At 32.1% G+C, this 15,643-nt stretch overlaps 1 protein-coding gene across 1 annotated transcript in view; it reads right to left on the reverse strand.

Annotated features, from left to right (window-relative positions):
- Nucleotides 1-15,643, reverse strand: part of LOC144629565 (uncharacterized) — a 53,762-nt gene that overhangs the window by 18,598 nt on the left and 19,521 nt on the right. The window lies entirely within an intron of this gene.

Here is a 15,643-nt window from a genome sequence, read left to right on the forward strand (position 1 = left end):
CTCGTTTAAACCAAACGTTTTAGGAAACGATGATAATGGTTGTTGAATAAAATTTAAACTGTCGATTATTTTGATCCTTAACTGTGCTATTTCCATCATCATGATTTTTGCACCATTGTAAATACAATATGGCTTAAAACCATTATCAATACACCATTTTAGAATAAAATGACTATCGTATCCTTTGGAATTGTGAGCAAGAAGGGTATATCCTTTATATTTTTCATTTAGAATTCCATTACAAAAATCCTTAATATCATTGAAGATTAATTCATTACCATTAAAATCATGACAGATAGCAAGATTAACTTCATGGATGCCCGTGTTTTGTATACATTCGAAATCAAAAAATAAATATTTTTCATTATACGTTTTGCATGAGTGACAATAATCTTTTTTGAGAATGTTTTTATTTAATCGACATGGTTTTTTGTTCTTTTTGATACAATTTCCACCCTTACACTTGATCTTTTTCATGAAACATTCATGCTTTTTTTCACAATATTTATTACAATTATTGCACATTTTAAAACCGCATTTATGTATTTTGATATATGGTTTTAGTATGATTTGATTGCATTTTAAACATTTTGCTACACTGCTACATACTGAATCATCACTATCTTTTTTCGATCGGTTACTTGTATGGTTTCTGAAGCAAGTATTACCATGAAAAACACGATTGCATTGATTACATGTAACGTCTTTACGATTACATTTATTTCCATCTGGAAAATATTTGAAACAAGATAGACATTTTTGAGGGCATTTGTGTTTATCACGTCTCGTATAAGCTTTTTTACAAGAATGGCAGTAATATGCTACATCTAAAAAAGCTGTCATTGATTTTATGACATCAAAATGATTTCGTGTTTTGTATAAATAAATTTTGTCTGTTTTACCATTATTAGCTGTATAAATGATTTCATTAAACTGCTCAGAATCGATAATGTTAATCTCAATATCTAAATACGATGCAAAGCTATTTACATCTTCAAGAGAATTTCCAAAATCGTTTATTTCAACAATAGCATTATTATGAAGCTCTTTAGCTTTAATTTCTTGTAGCTTACGTGATTTATTAAAACCATCTTTCAACTCAGTTGTAGTATAATTCTCAGGGTGTAAATTAGCATAAGCTGTTACAATGGCTCTTGCTAAACATATTGTGTCATTATTTTTTATTGTGATAATACATTGCTTTCTTTTAACTGTTTGTTTTGATAAATATAACCGACCTTTTCCAGCCGGTATTTTAACAGATTGAACAATAATTTTACATTTTTCTAAATCTATTGTTTTGTACTCAAGCGTATTGATTACATCTGAAAGTTGATTTAACTTGAAATCAGAAACTTTTAACATTTTTGTTGAGATTGGATGATCTAATTCATCATTTGAAATTATCAATCTGAATCTGTCATTACCTTTTAACTGCCTTTTCTTTATTGTCATCTCAACCATTTTTTCAAAGACACTGAAAACATCATTTTTATCGCCTATGAAATTTTTACGAACATTTACTTTGAATTCGTTAGTGAAAGCATTGAATTTTTTATTTACCTTATTACTAATTTCAGTTATTTTAAATAGAGGTTGGTCGTTGGATGTTTGATCAAAAATGCTGTCATCGAAATTAAATTCATTTGAGATCTTAGTCCTTGGTAATGGGAGTGGTTTTGCTGGTTTTATAGTCCTAGGCATGGGTATAGGCTTGTTATCATCCATAAATTCAGGAGGTGGTTGAATGATATTTTCCTCATAATTATCAATCATCTGTTTAACACTCTTACGAGGAGTTGGGATTGGTTGCCTTGATTCGTATTTCCTAGGCTGGTTGGCTTTTAGTGATAAAATGAGTTTTATAAGGTCGGTTTTAGATAGCTTGTTGAGATCAGATTCGTCCATATTAATATTGGTTGAGATATTTTTTTTGTTCATTTTTATGTACTATATAAAATCACCAAACCTTTAAGTCATTTATAGTAAAATTATTTTTTGAGATTTTTTGGTGCGTTTGAAGAGATAACCAGAAATAATATATATTTTTGGTCACCTAAGGGCAACAGAAAACAGCAATTCATATATACTGTGCTATACAATATATGATTATATAATATTGCTTTATATGTTTTCAGCGGGTATTATGTCGTATTGGTCTTCAAGAGCTTTGAAAATAGTGTTTTTGATGTGTTTTTTAGTTCTCATATGACTCCATTTTCCTGCAAGGCAAGTGTGATATTCACAAATATCACAATACCAAGGCTTATTAAGCATGTATTTCGTTTTTGATCTAGTAATAGCTTCTAATCGGTCTTTTTCGGTTGTATAAATTTTGTTCCTTCCCATTTATTATATACTATATATATAATTCTTTATATGTTTTTTATAGTGCGTTTAAGTGATAGATATAAACAGATAATTATTTTCTTTATTAATATATATAGAATGAGTGATATAACATTAAATATCAAACACATATCAGAAGCTGATCAAAGCTTGAACGATATAGACTTCATTAATAAAATGTGGTGTATTCAGAGCATCCTTGAAGCTAATATTAGTATTATTAAAATGCTATCTTCAGACCTGAACAGCAGATCTGAAATATCAAATGAAGACAAAAATCATGTACGTTTAGAGTGTATACCTGAAGACCAGAAACGACGACGTGGAAGGCCTCGTAAGGATCAACATTAAATACATATTTATTCAGTTTACGGTTTTAGCCATAAGTTATAAATGATTAATGACTAAAAAGATGGTTCCAAAATTCTCAGAAAAGTTTCTTACGCGTAAGAAAATTTACTCCAAAAGTTTATATGCGTTGCGTATTCAGTTTACGGTTTTAGCCATAAGTTATAAATGATTAATGACTAAAAAGATGGTTCCAAAATTCTCAGAAAAGTTTCTTACGCGTAAGAAAATTTACTCCAAAAGTTTATATGCGTTGCGTATTCAGTTTACGGTTTTAGCCATAAGTTATAAATGATTAATGACTAAAAAGATGGTTCCAAAATTCTCAGAAAAGTTTCTTACGCGTAAGAAAATTTACTCCAAAAGTTTATATGCTTTGCGTATTCAATTACGAGTGTTTCCATAATTGCATTTTAGACGATATAACAATGCATGCAAACAGAGACAAACTCGATGATAGTCTTCATAACTTAATTCTATTGCCTTGAACCATCTTTATATAAATATATTTATATATGAGATGTTTTGTGATACACAGATACATAGCGATTTTAAAATAATGGGCGAGGGTTCTTGTCCTTTCTGCGATCAAATATTGATTGAAGGTAACAAGAATGCTGACCCATGCTGTAGTAAGAAGGATATAGAAAATATAAATGGTATGAATGTCTGTCTAAATTGCGGTTTGGTTAATAGTTATTATTATGTCAGTGAGTACATTGATTTTTATGAAAATATGCATAAAATATGGCGAAAATCAGTATATCATCGAAAGTACCATATTGAAAATATGCTAAATAGTATATGCTATGAAAATAGGGTTCAATTGACTTGTGATCAAAGGAATCGGATTTATAAAGTGTTTGATATTATCAAATCCGCTATTCCTGTTGTAAACAAAGGTAGAAAAAGACTTATATCAACCAAATTCATAATTAAACAGCTTTTTTTGATGATGAATTTACCTTGTGAATTTATCAAAATTAGCAAAAGCAAGAAAACGTTAGCATATTATCGATTGTATTGGAATGAGATTTTGTCATTAAATTTTGGCGAAATAAATCGGATTATCCAATAAATTTCTTATCATATTTTCGTAAGTACTTGTCGATTATCGGACCGGTATCAGCCACGTAATCGTCGATGTTCTTCATTGAAATTATGATGCTAGACGGATTGTAAACACCGCATCTCATCGCAAGTCCATCGCTTACTTAACATATATCTAGTCTTGCTCACTTTAATAGCGTTTTAAATTTCGTCCCATAATTATATTTACTATATATAAAAAATATATCTTTAAGCCGAAAATTTTAACCTTGGAATCTAAATAGAAATAAGATCTCGAAATCAAATCTCGAAATCAAACTGTGCTCTTATACTAAAAATAAAATATGGAAATCAGGTGTGTACCCCGATGTGAGTGACATTATTAATATTTAAAATTCTTCTTGAATGTTCTATGGGTAACAATCCAAGGTCATCAAAACAGATGCGTAACATGATTAATATTTAAAAATGCTCGAAAATTCTATTATGGTTACAATACATAGCAACACGAGCATTCTTGCCCATAATTAAACCATTTGGTTGAAAAGTTGGTTCGTTTTTTGGTTTTGGTTGAAAAGTTGGTTCGTTTTTTGGTTTTGGTTGAAAAGTTGGTTCGTTTAAAATTTTTAGTCAAACGGATATTCATGCTGTTTAGTCTTCCTTTTGAGTTCATAAAGGATCCAAAATCTAAAAAAACGCTTCAATTTTATAATAGATATTGGGCTGAAATTTTAGCATTAAAACAAGATGAGATATTGCACATTATTAGACATTGAATTTTTTATCGTATTTAAGCAGATATCGATCGATTATTGGACTGTTATCACTTATGTAGTCATCGGTGTTTTTCATCGTTATTAGGATATTGGATAGGTTGAATTCACCCGTTCGTAAAATAAATTTTAGTGTGTTAAGTATATGCATATATGATTGTGATGCATATATACAATTTTGAATTTTTAAATCGAGATTCTGATGCTGAAGCCAGCCTTGTATCAATAAAGCTCCCGTGCTGATTGCAATCAGGCTGATACCACCAGTTGAAATGGACGATACTATGCCTCCTGAAGCGAATAAAATAGCCAGCGAATTGCCTATTAATTTCAGCCTTCTAAAACTTTTTGTAGCTTTTTTATAACACCAACACTTCTTATGGTATACTCTGTAGTATTCTTTTAATTCTTGAATTTGCGCTTGATTTAACTTGTCACTAATATGGTTCCATTCGAATATATTTTTGTGTTGTTTCGGCATATATATTATATACTTAGACTATGTTTTATTTCTATTTTTCATTCTGTTATACAATTTCCTTATATTTTGGATCAACCGTTCAATAGTTTTCAGCATCTCATGTATTAAATCTGCAGTTTTCATATAATAGTGAGTTAGATAATTTATTCGAAGAATATACCCATTGTTTTATCTAAAAATTGGACTTTGTGATACTCTCGACTATTTACTGACATTGCTGTGTTACTAAAACCGATTCTTTGTACAAAGTAATCTGAAGAAATTTTAATGCTAGATGTATTGATATTAAACCCAGAAAATGTTTGATCAATACTCATAACATTATTGCAAACAGCGATTCTAAATTGATTACCTATTTTAGTATACCAGAGGTTTAAAAATTTAGTTATATAAACATCTCTGATTTGCTCTGTATATGAATCTAAATCATATTCAAGTGCTAACTTATTATTCTCTACTTTTATCCATGGGAAATGAAAGCTACCCTCGTTGCCTAATTCTATTTTAATTCTTTTATTATCATCGGGCTTGTAGTCATCGGATCCAGTGACATTTTCATTTAAATTAATTTCGAAACCACTCATAAAGCCCTTTTTTGGATCAAAATCTGCTAACAATTTTGTGGTATTAAAGACAAGATTACCATTTAATCCTGATACTACAGCACCGTTGCTATCTGACATGATGAAATTTGATGGATCTAATAAATCGAAAAAGTAATCAAACACTTGATTATAATAACTTTTCGGTTGTAAGGTTAACACAACCATATTTAAATCAGCTGTTATTTTCTCTTTCATTTGTTTAAAATTCACAGCATCACCATCATATTCAGCATCTCCAAGATTAACTATTTTCAGATTTTTCATGTCCATGTTTCCAAACAATGAAACGTCAAAAAGATTATCATACACTGTTGAATAAACATCTGGATACCTTCCCTGTATTCCATAAATGATAAAATAAACGCTTAATTTGTCAGAATATACACTGCCGGCTTTCTTCTTGATTACAATATCTTCAAATAAATAATTGTTTCCAATGTTTTGAGATTTTGTGAAATCACAAATTAATCTGGCATATTGTTCAGAGTCATAAATTCTTGGTTTTTGATTATGAATAGTTTCAATGGAAGATGTTGCATTAAGGTCAATGCTTGAAGTATCAATATCAGCGTCTTCCAAAATAATCTCAATACAAACGGTGTAAGAATTATTGGAAAGTGGGTATAAATTTATACCTATTCTTGAACTATAAAATCCTTTAGATTTATCAAGTAAAAGATTAGCTTTTACACACTTTTTATTAATACTATGAGGACTATTTTGGTAATCAACTGAATCACCTATCTCAATATCATTTTCTTCTGAAAGATTTGAATCAGAATTTTCCATGACATATTTGAATTCGTTTTTTCTATTTGAAGCTTTATGCCCATCATTGATGAATTTTTCCATAAATTCTTTATTAACAGCGTCTGTATCATTGGTTGGGTTTTTTAGATGGGTTATATTATACCCACCCATATGGAGATTTGCCTGCATCATGTTACTACCGTGAATATTGAGCCTATTTTGTATGCTCTGAGCTAAGCCATTACCAACGGATTTAGTTAAAAAAGTATTATCAGCGTACGATTTGTCTGCTTTGTTTTGAAGACTTTGAGCTAAGACACCTCCTGATTTCTTCGTTAAATATGTATTATCAGCGTACGATTTGTCAGCCTTAGTAGCAAGTTTGGTATCAATTTCAGTCCTTACTTTGTTATCCTCAGCACTAACATAGCCTACGTTTGGTACAGATCGATCGTTATATAAACTTGGATAATACACTTCGGTATTTTGCAATGAAAGGCCGGCACAATCAAACACTGTTTCATTTCTGTTCTTTTTAAGGAAGAATTGGTTGACATATCTCTTGTTAACAGCACTACTCAAGTCTTTTGCATATGTATCGAGATCAGCATCAAATGCTACGTCATTTGGTGTCTTTAACCCAAATATTTTCTTTTTGTCCATATTATAATCACCTGAATCTGTTAGTTTGAAACCAACACCGTCTTTACCATCTTTTCCATTTCTTCCAACAACTGTTTCTTTATTTTGCAATAAACCGTTAGAATAACTCATTATAGATATTATTTAGATTATAATGGTTCGTTGAAATTTTTTGTTATGAATTTACGTGGTTTATCAATATATAAAAAGCTAAATGGATCTGTAGTTGCTTTGAGATAGTCGTTTTTATTGATTCCAAGTTCTCTGCAAATCATTCCTTGTTCATTATTAGATGGGAATTCGAAAATACAGTGATGAGTACAATTTAATCTGATAGTTTTATCGGTATTGTAATAACTCTGACTTAAATAGATACAACTGCAATTTTTATTTCTTGAATTTGTAAAATAGTTGCGTATTTCGCTATCATTTTTTGATCCCGTATTGAGATAATCGTCAAAGATGACTAGTTTTTGGCCTTCATCTGATATTTTATCAAGTGGTATTATTTTATCATTACTTGCTTCAATAACAGAATAACCAGCCTCTTGATTAAGGGGTTCAAAGGTATTGAAAAGATGTTGATATTTTTTTTGTTGAAGATTTTTCCCATACAAATATATTTTATCATAAAACAATAGCCGATATATCATATCAAGTAAAAGGTTTGTTTTACCTCCACCTGATGGTGAGGAAATCAACATCCGGAAACATTGATTTGGCATGAAATCGTATAGTTGTCTAAATTTTGAGGCCATATCGTCTTCAGTGTCATAATTCTTTATTCTCATTATATTATATGGGTATATTATTTTCAGTTCAACAAGGTGTTCAACACGGTGTACATCAAGGTGTTAAACGCTATGTTAAATGTTGATTTTTATATTCAATTTTCATTTTTTTATGTAACGTAATAATATAAAATAAAATGAGTTTACTTAGATGGAAAGAGCTTGCAAAGAGTAAATCTGATTTGGGCGATAAAATCAATTATGTTAAAAATGCAATCACACAAAATAATATCGGTCAGCAGACAAGCCAAGAGTCATTAGCGAAGGTATTCAAACCAGTTACAAGTAAATTAGATGAGGTAATAGAAAGTAATTTACAGATACCAAAAATACCAAAAAAGCGTGTCAAAAAGGGGATGAGAGGTGAATTGGAAGCTCCAGATTACTATCCTGAAGTTGATCCTTTTGAAGATATGGATGTAGATAATATCTTTGAACCTCAACAACAAAAACAAATTCCAAAGCAACCACCTAGATATTCAGATGTTTTTGAAAAAGAAGGGCCTGATTATGGGACTTTTTCTGAAGATGAAGGTGAGATTGTAGAAGCAGAAAGTGAAGAAGACGCTGATGAGGATATAGAAGTTGAAGATGAATCAGAATATGAAATAACCCCCGAAGATTTTGGTCTAACTTCTATAGACCATGTCAAAACAGAATTAGTTGATAAAAAGAATAAGATACCATATTTGAAGAGTATCATTGCAAAAGCAACCCATGAACGAAACAGATTAAAAGGTTTCAAATCAGACAATACGAAGAAATTCAAAGCTGGAAAAATTAGTTCTGCAGAAGCTAAGACAATTAGTTATCAGTTGGATAATTCAAATAAATTTTTAACAGCTTATATTAATGAAAACAAAGAGCTTCTTAAAACTATTCAAAAAAAAGGTTCAGGGATTAGAAGAAAGCATAGAGGGGGTTATGTTATGTTTTTCAATGATCCTAAAAAACTCCTTAAGAAGCTGGAGATCATCATCGGTTCAATAAACGCAGGAAACACATCAGTTGAAATGCGAAATATAGGAGTCGCTATATTAGACACACTTTTAAAAAGGTCTACTATAAATAAACAACATTATAAACAGATATATAATCTGTACTTTAAAGTCTAATTTATGTAACTGTATTATATATATGGATCGTGAGTTAGTATTATCATCATATAGTGTTAAAAATCAAGGGAACAACACTCCTCAAAATTTTACAACTAAATTCAACAGGCCTATAACATTGGATAGCAATTACCAATATATGATAGGTCTCAATCGTATTATTAACATGTCATTTACATGGTTTAATGTAAATCCCTCATATGGTAATCAGCTGATTAAATATAGTACTGATAATGGGAATAAATTTGAAGACATAACTTTCCCTGCAGGTGTTTGGAATTATTCTGAATTTGATGAATATATAAAAGAGATTACTAAGACGGGAGATGATGATAACCCTGCTTATCCAATCACTCTTGAATTCGATCAAACAACGTTTAGGGTCACTATTATATTGGCTACAAATTACCAACTTGATTTGACACATAGCAATTTCAACGACCTTATAGGGTTTGATAAAAAGGTATTAAAGGATGCGGTTAATATTGGTCCAAGAGTCCCAAATCTAAGCCAAGATACCGATATATTAAATGTACACTGTGATCTAGTCAATACTTCTTTAGTCGATGGCGAAGAGTCGGATATCATTTATACTTTTTCAACTAGTGTACTTCAGCCGAGTTATTCGTTTACAATCGAGCCTCGTAGGGTCACATATAACCCAGTTAATAAGCAACAGATAAGTAGCATTCGAATATACATCACAGATGGGAAGAGACGATTAATTAACCTGAATGGAGCGGATACGTCTTTTTCATTAATTTTGAAAAGGATAGAATAATATAACATAATAGTATATAATGAAACCATATGAATTCAAGAGGTTTTACCATCCAAAATTTGGTAAATTTGTATATAAGCACAAAGGGTCAGGGATTATCGTTGATAATATTTTCAAACCGATGAAGAGTGTTATGTCGTCTGTTGTTAAAAAATTTGTCAAGCCCTTAGGTAAGAAGGCGATAAAATCAGGTATTTCTCATGCAGGTGATAAACTGAGTAAAAGGGTATCAGAAAAAGCCGGAGACCTTATAATGGAAAGGCTTAGGAATATGAGGAAGGGAAATGCAGGGCAAAAGGCACTATCCCCAATCTTACAGAAAGTAAATGCCTCACCTGTCAGACACCAACAGAAAAATGAAAGTACTGATATGATCATCAATAGATTAATATCAGGATCAGGTGTAAAAAGAAGGCGTTGAGTAAAATGAATAAAATGATTAAAAAATGGTACATAATTGCAAAATTATATAACATAATAATATAATGTCTTTCAGAACAAGTGAATACTTACAGAGATATGAGTTGGTTCGATTTCAACTCGATGATGTTATTCGAGCCCCAGCTAACGGTCAGCATCAACTGAAAAATGGGTATAAATTCACGATTAACGATAGAAGTTCATTCTACGATTGGTATAATGCGTATTTCGAGGTGCAATTTCAGGTGCAACTGTTAGCTGATGGAGCTACTACGGGAGCTGAGCGAGTCACAGTCATCAATGGAGCCCATTCATTGATTAACCACATTATGATTAAAAGCTCTGGCAAGATTGCTTATGATACTACGAATCTCCATAAAGTTACTTTTGTCAAGAACCTCCTTGAGTATAGTGACGATTTCAGTCGCTCAGTAGCCAAGAATAGTCTTTGGTATCTAGATACCAGCCATTTGATAGCAAATGCTAATCAAAATGCAGGTTTTGAGGCTAGGCGACTTTTGACGACCGGCCTCAATGATGTCAATGTTGTTATACCTCTTAATCGTTACAGTTTCTTCGAAGAGCTGGAAGGTCGAATGTTACTCCCCATGCAACTCCAGTTCAATATACAGTTACAGAATGACGATGAATTACTTCATAAGGCCGCTGCAGTAGATGACTGTCGAGTGGTCATTGATAGATTCCTTCTATGGGTCCCAAAATTAACGCCAAAGGACAGCCTATACGATAAGTTTGTTAATTCCTTCTTGGTAAAGAACACTTGGACGTATATGCGCGAAATGTATGAGGTGTCAGCACCAACACACAGCAGTGGATTTTTTCAAATATCGTCGTCTATTGATAATGTTAAGGCTATCTTTGTATATCTACAACGAGCTAAATCAAACAATGCAGATGCGAATCCCTATGAATTTGATACCTACAATATCAATGCTGACCGTGGGAATGGTAGTTATTTAACAACCTGTAGATTGGAATATGGTAATGGAGTATTCTACCCAGAGACTGAATACGATTCAGAATCAAAGGTACGAATCTTCAACGATTTGATGTCCTATGGTATGAGAAAGAATGATTACAACAGCGGGACACAGCTCAACTTGGCAAATTACAACTCTCTCTATCCTATTATCTTTTTCGATCTATCATATCAAGCCGAGCGAGTGACAAGGGACCCAAAGCAGTTGATCTTTAGGTATAAACTGAATGCTAATAGTGCTGAAGATAGTGCTTTCAATGTCCATGCCATCGTTCTTTATAATGAGACAATCGTCATTGACAAGGTGGGTAATGAGCTGGTTATTGTTTAAATCAATCAATTGAATATTATGTATAAACAATTTAATTTTGTATACGTTTTATAAACTAGAAATTATATAACATATAATATATATACAAGTAATGACTACATATCATTTACATAAAGTAAATCTTTCAGAAGGACAACAACATAAGCTTTTGACTGCTTATAAAAATAAAAGTGAGATCACTATTCGCTTAAGCAATTCAGATCTGACAGGCAATGACAGTTTAATGCTAACTAAACGACAAATCAATAAATTGAATAAGGCTAAGAAGTTAGGTGTTGGATCTGATTTAAACATCTCGAAGACACAAATTCGAAAGGTCATGAGGGTCGGTCATGGGGCACCGCGAATTGGTTTTCCAATGATTGGAATTAGTGCTCCGAAAACGAAAACAAGATCAAGAAGCTCAACAACTAACAAATCAACAACTGATAACACTTCAAAGAAGGATGGTGGAAAAATCAAACTACCAAGTAAGAAAGACGCATTATCTTATAGGAGTCCTCCAGTAATAGGATCATGGAATGAGTATAATAGGTTCCTCAAATCGGGAGGTCTGATTGTTCCAAAAAAAAAGATTTTAATACCCAAAAAGTAAACAAGCCAAAATTCCATAAGAATATTCCCATGAGTAATTTTGATCTAATAAAATGGTGTTCATATTTGAATATACCAATAAAAAACGTACTAATGAGAGACGAGACTGTACCACATAACCATAAACAAGCATTATTTATATACAATCTTCAACCCTCATATATGAGGGGAAGCCATTGGGTTGCTACTTATGTAAAAGATAAGGTAATCAATTATTTTGATAGTTTTGGTATGCCTCCATTTCAAGGAATAGTCGATCACGCAAAAAAAGAAGAATTTAACATTGCTACATCAAAACAATCAGATACAGAATATAAATACAACCACATGCGGATACTTCTGTTTATACTTTCTGAATGAAATGAATAAGGGGAATTCGTATTCTGATTTATTAGAAGTGTTCGACATATATGACACAATGAATAATGAGAGATTCATCGAAAATTATTTCAGAAATATCTAACTTATATATATAATGGTAATATCTTATTGTGTTAAACAAAAGAAACAAACAGCATGTATACTAGGAAGTGAAAAATTTGTAAAAACCAAAAATGGCCGAACTATGATGAAATGCATATGCGCTGAATGCAAAATCACTAAAACCCGTTTTGTAAGCGACAATAAAAAGACAACGGGGCGAGGAATTGGTGAATCGATTAACAAAAAGGTCGGTCAAAAGGTTCCTGGTTTCCAACAGGCTCAAGACTTAGCATCGGCTATCATGGCAGTTACCGGAGGTGATAAAGATCTATTTAAAAAATATTGGCGCGGTGACTTTGCTAAAGGTATATTTAATAAAAAAAGCGGGATTCAGACATCTAATTTTTGGAAGCCCGCTGGAGCATATGCACATGAAAAATTTAATCCATCATGTAATTACACAGAATATAAAAACGGCAAATGGATTAATCATTATTGCGATTAATATCTAATCAATATATATAATGTGCCAATCATACTGCGTTTCATGCAAAAGATATACCGATTCAATAAATCCTAAAAAAGTCAGAAGCAAAAATAACCGGCTCGTGGAGAAATCGATTTGTTCTATATGCAAAAAGAATAAAAGCAAATTCATCAAAGAGCATTATGGCGGGGCTCTTGATATTCAAAAACACTTATCAAAACTTGGAGAATTACACATGAGAACACCTACAGGTAAAAAGTACAATTATTGTGGCCCTGGAACCAAATTAAAAGAACGATTAGCTTCTAACGATCCTAAATATAGAGATCCAATAAACAATCTTGATAGCATATGTCAACAGCACGATATTGATTACAGTAATTCAAAATCACTAGCTGATAAACATAAGGCAGATGATCTTATGCTTAAGAGAATATCAAAAATACCATTCAAAGATCGTCCATGGGGTACAACAGGTGTACAAGCTTTAATCGCTAGTAAAAGAAAAATCGGATTGGGTATAAAAAAAAAGAAGCCAAAAAACGTAAAAAGCCGTCGGGTAAGGAAAACTGGCAAGAAAAATTAGCTAATGAACTACACAAACCAATAAAGCGTAACTTTACTCGACGGCGTGTTATAGTTAACCATATTGATGAAATATGGTGTTCAGATTTGGTTGAAATGCAACAGTTTAGTAAATGGAATAAGGGATTCAGATATCTTCTCATGGTACTGGATGTTTTCAGTAAATATGGTTGGATAGTGCCTCTAAAAGACAAAAAAGGTGAAACTGTAACTCAAGCATTCAAAACAATATTCAAAGAGGGGCGTAAACCACAATATCTTTGGACGGATAAAGGGAAAGAGTATTACAATAAAAATATAAAGGAGCTTTTGGAAAAGAATGGTATAACACTATACTCAACCGAAAATGAAGAAAAAAGTAGCGTATGCGAACGATGGAATAGGACAATTAAAACCCAAATGTGGAAACAATTCACTGTTCAAGGTAATACGCAGTATCTTGATATGTTACCTAAATTAGTGAAAGAGTATAACAACACTAAACATTCAAGCATAAAGATGACACCAACAGAAGCAAGCAAAAAGAAGAATGAAGGGATTGTTTACTTTAATCTGTATGGTAATATGGAGCAAGTATCATCTAAGCCAAAATTTAAAATAGGTGACAAGATTCGAATATCTAAGTATAAACGTAAAGTGTTTGACAAAGGATATACACCTAATTGGAGTGAGGAAATATTTAAAATAAATAAGATACAATACACTAATCCTATTACTTATAAACTGAAGGATTTAAATAATGAAGAGATAGGCGGAAGTTTCTATGAGCCTGAATTATTAAAAGCTGAACAAGAAGTATTTCGTATTGATAAAGTAATTCGGCGGAACTATAAGAAGAACCTAGCTTTGGTAAGATGGAAGGGTTATAGTGATGAATTCAATAGCTGGATACCAATGGAGGATTTACAACATATTTAAACGCACTATTAATGATATAAGAAATTAATATATTGTGTCATTAATATATAACAATTGATGTTTTGGAATGATAATATTGTTAATGGCCAATACCAGAGATGGTTTACCAAAGAAGACAAAATGAAAGCTATAAGGCGCACAAAAGCCCGTTATATGCGAAATACACGATGGTTTTGTGAGCAATGTAAAAAAGAGTACAGTCTGGGTAGCAAGTGGACCCATATAAGACAATCTCATTCAAACGCACTGTTTCCAAAAATTTTAAATTAAACTATAAGAGCATTTGTTTTTTCTAGGCATGGTTTTCAGACTTGTCTCAGACTATAAATTATTAAGGAACAAATATAATTTTTTAAATTATATTTGATCATAAGTTTCATAATTCGAATCCATTTTTTTGAATCCAGTGTTGGTTCAGTTTTAACCCCATATTTTAAGCCCATAATTTGAATCCATATTTTCAGCCCCATAATTTGAATCCATATTTTCAGCCCAAAATTCGAATCCAGTGTTGGAAGTAGTATGTACTAAATCTCTGTGGCAAAAATTTTTGCCCCAGAGTGTAGTACATTACTACTCCACTTTATAGGTTTTGCTAACGCAAGCGCCTAAAAACAGACGTGTATTCGTTGTGCATAGCCGTTTAGCTTTATCGTCTCAAAATTTCTGGTGACACGTTACCTCGACTCTCTATAAGGCGGACACCTCTCTAAGACGGACAGTTGGGGCCGGTCCCGACGGTGTCCGTCTTAGAGAGAGTTGACTGTATTCCTATAACATAATTTTTTCAAAATGCACCCCCGACATTAAGTTTTGACACCTCCACCACCATTTTCCAGTGGACCTAAAAATGATCCAATAAAATGCACTTAACAAATTCTCACTAAAAATGTAATTGAAAAACTGAAACTTTGAATAAAGCAGCCTTTCATAACAAAGTTTGAAAACCACATGTCGCGCAAAAAGAAGCATTCTACACACCAAAATGTTCCCCGATAATTTTAGCAAACTTTATTGTTGTTTGTATGTTTCTGCAGATATGCGTCTAATTGAAAACTGCTTGGGGCCGTTTGACCCGGACTTTCCCCCCTCATGCTCAGTATTAAACTAAGGGAGGGACCATTATTTTCCCGAAGGGACGTGGGTATGAGAACAATATTGACAAAATTAATTTCAGGGCCTGAAAAGACCTTTTTTCAT

The sequence above is a fragment of the Oculina patagonica genome, chromosome 11, assembly GCF_052425735.1.
Source record: "Oculina patagonica isolate OP01 chromosome 11, crgOcupat, whole genome shotgun sequence".
Taxonomy (NCBI): Eukaryota; Metazoa; Cnidaria; class Anthozoa; order Scleractinia; family Oculinidae; genus Oculina; species Oculina patagonica.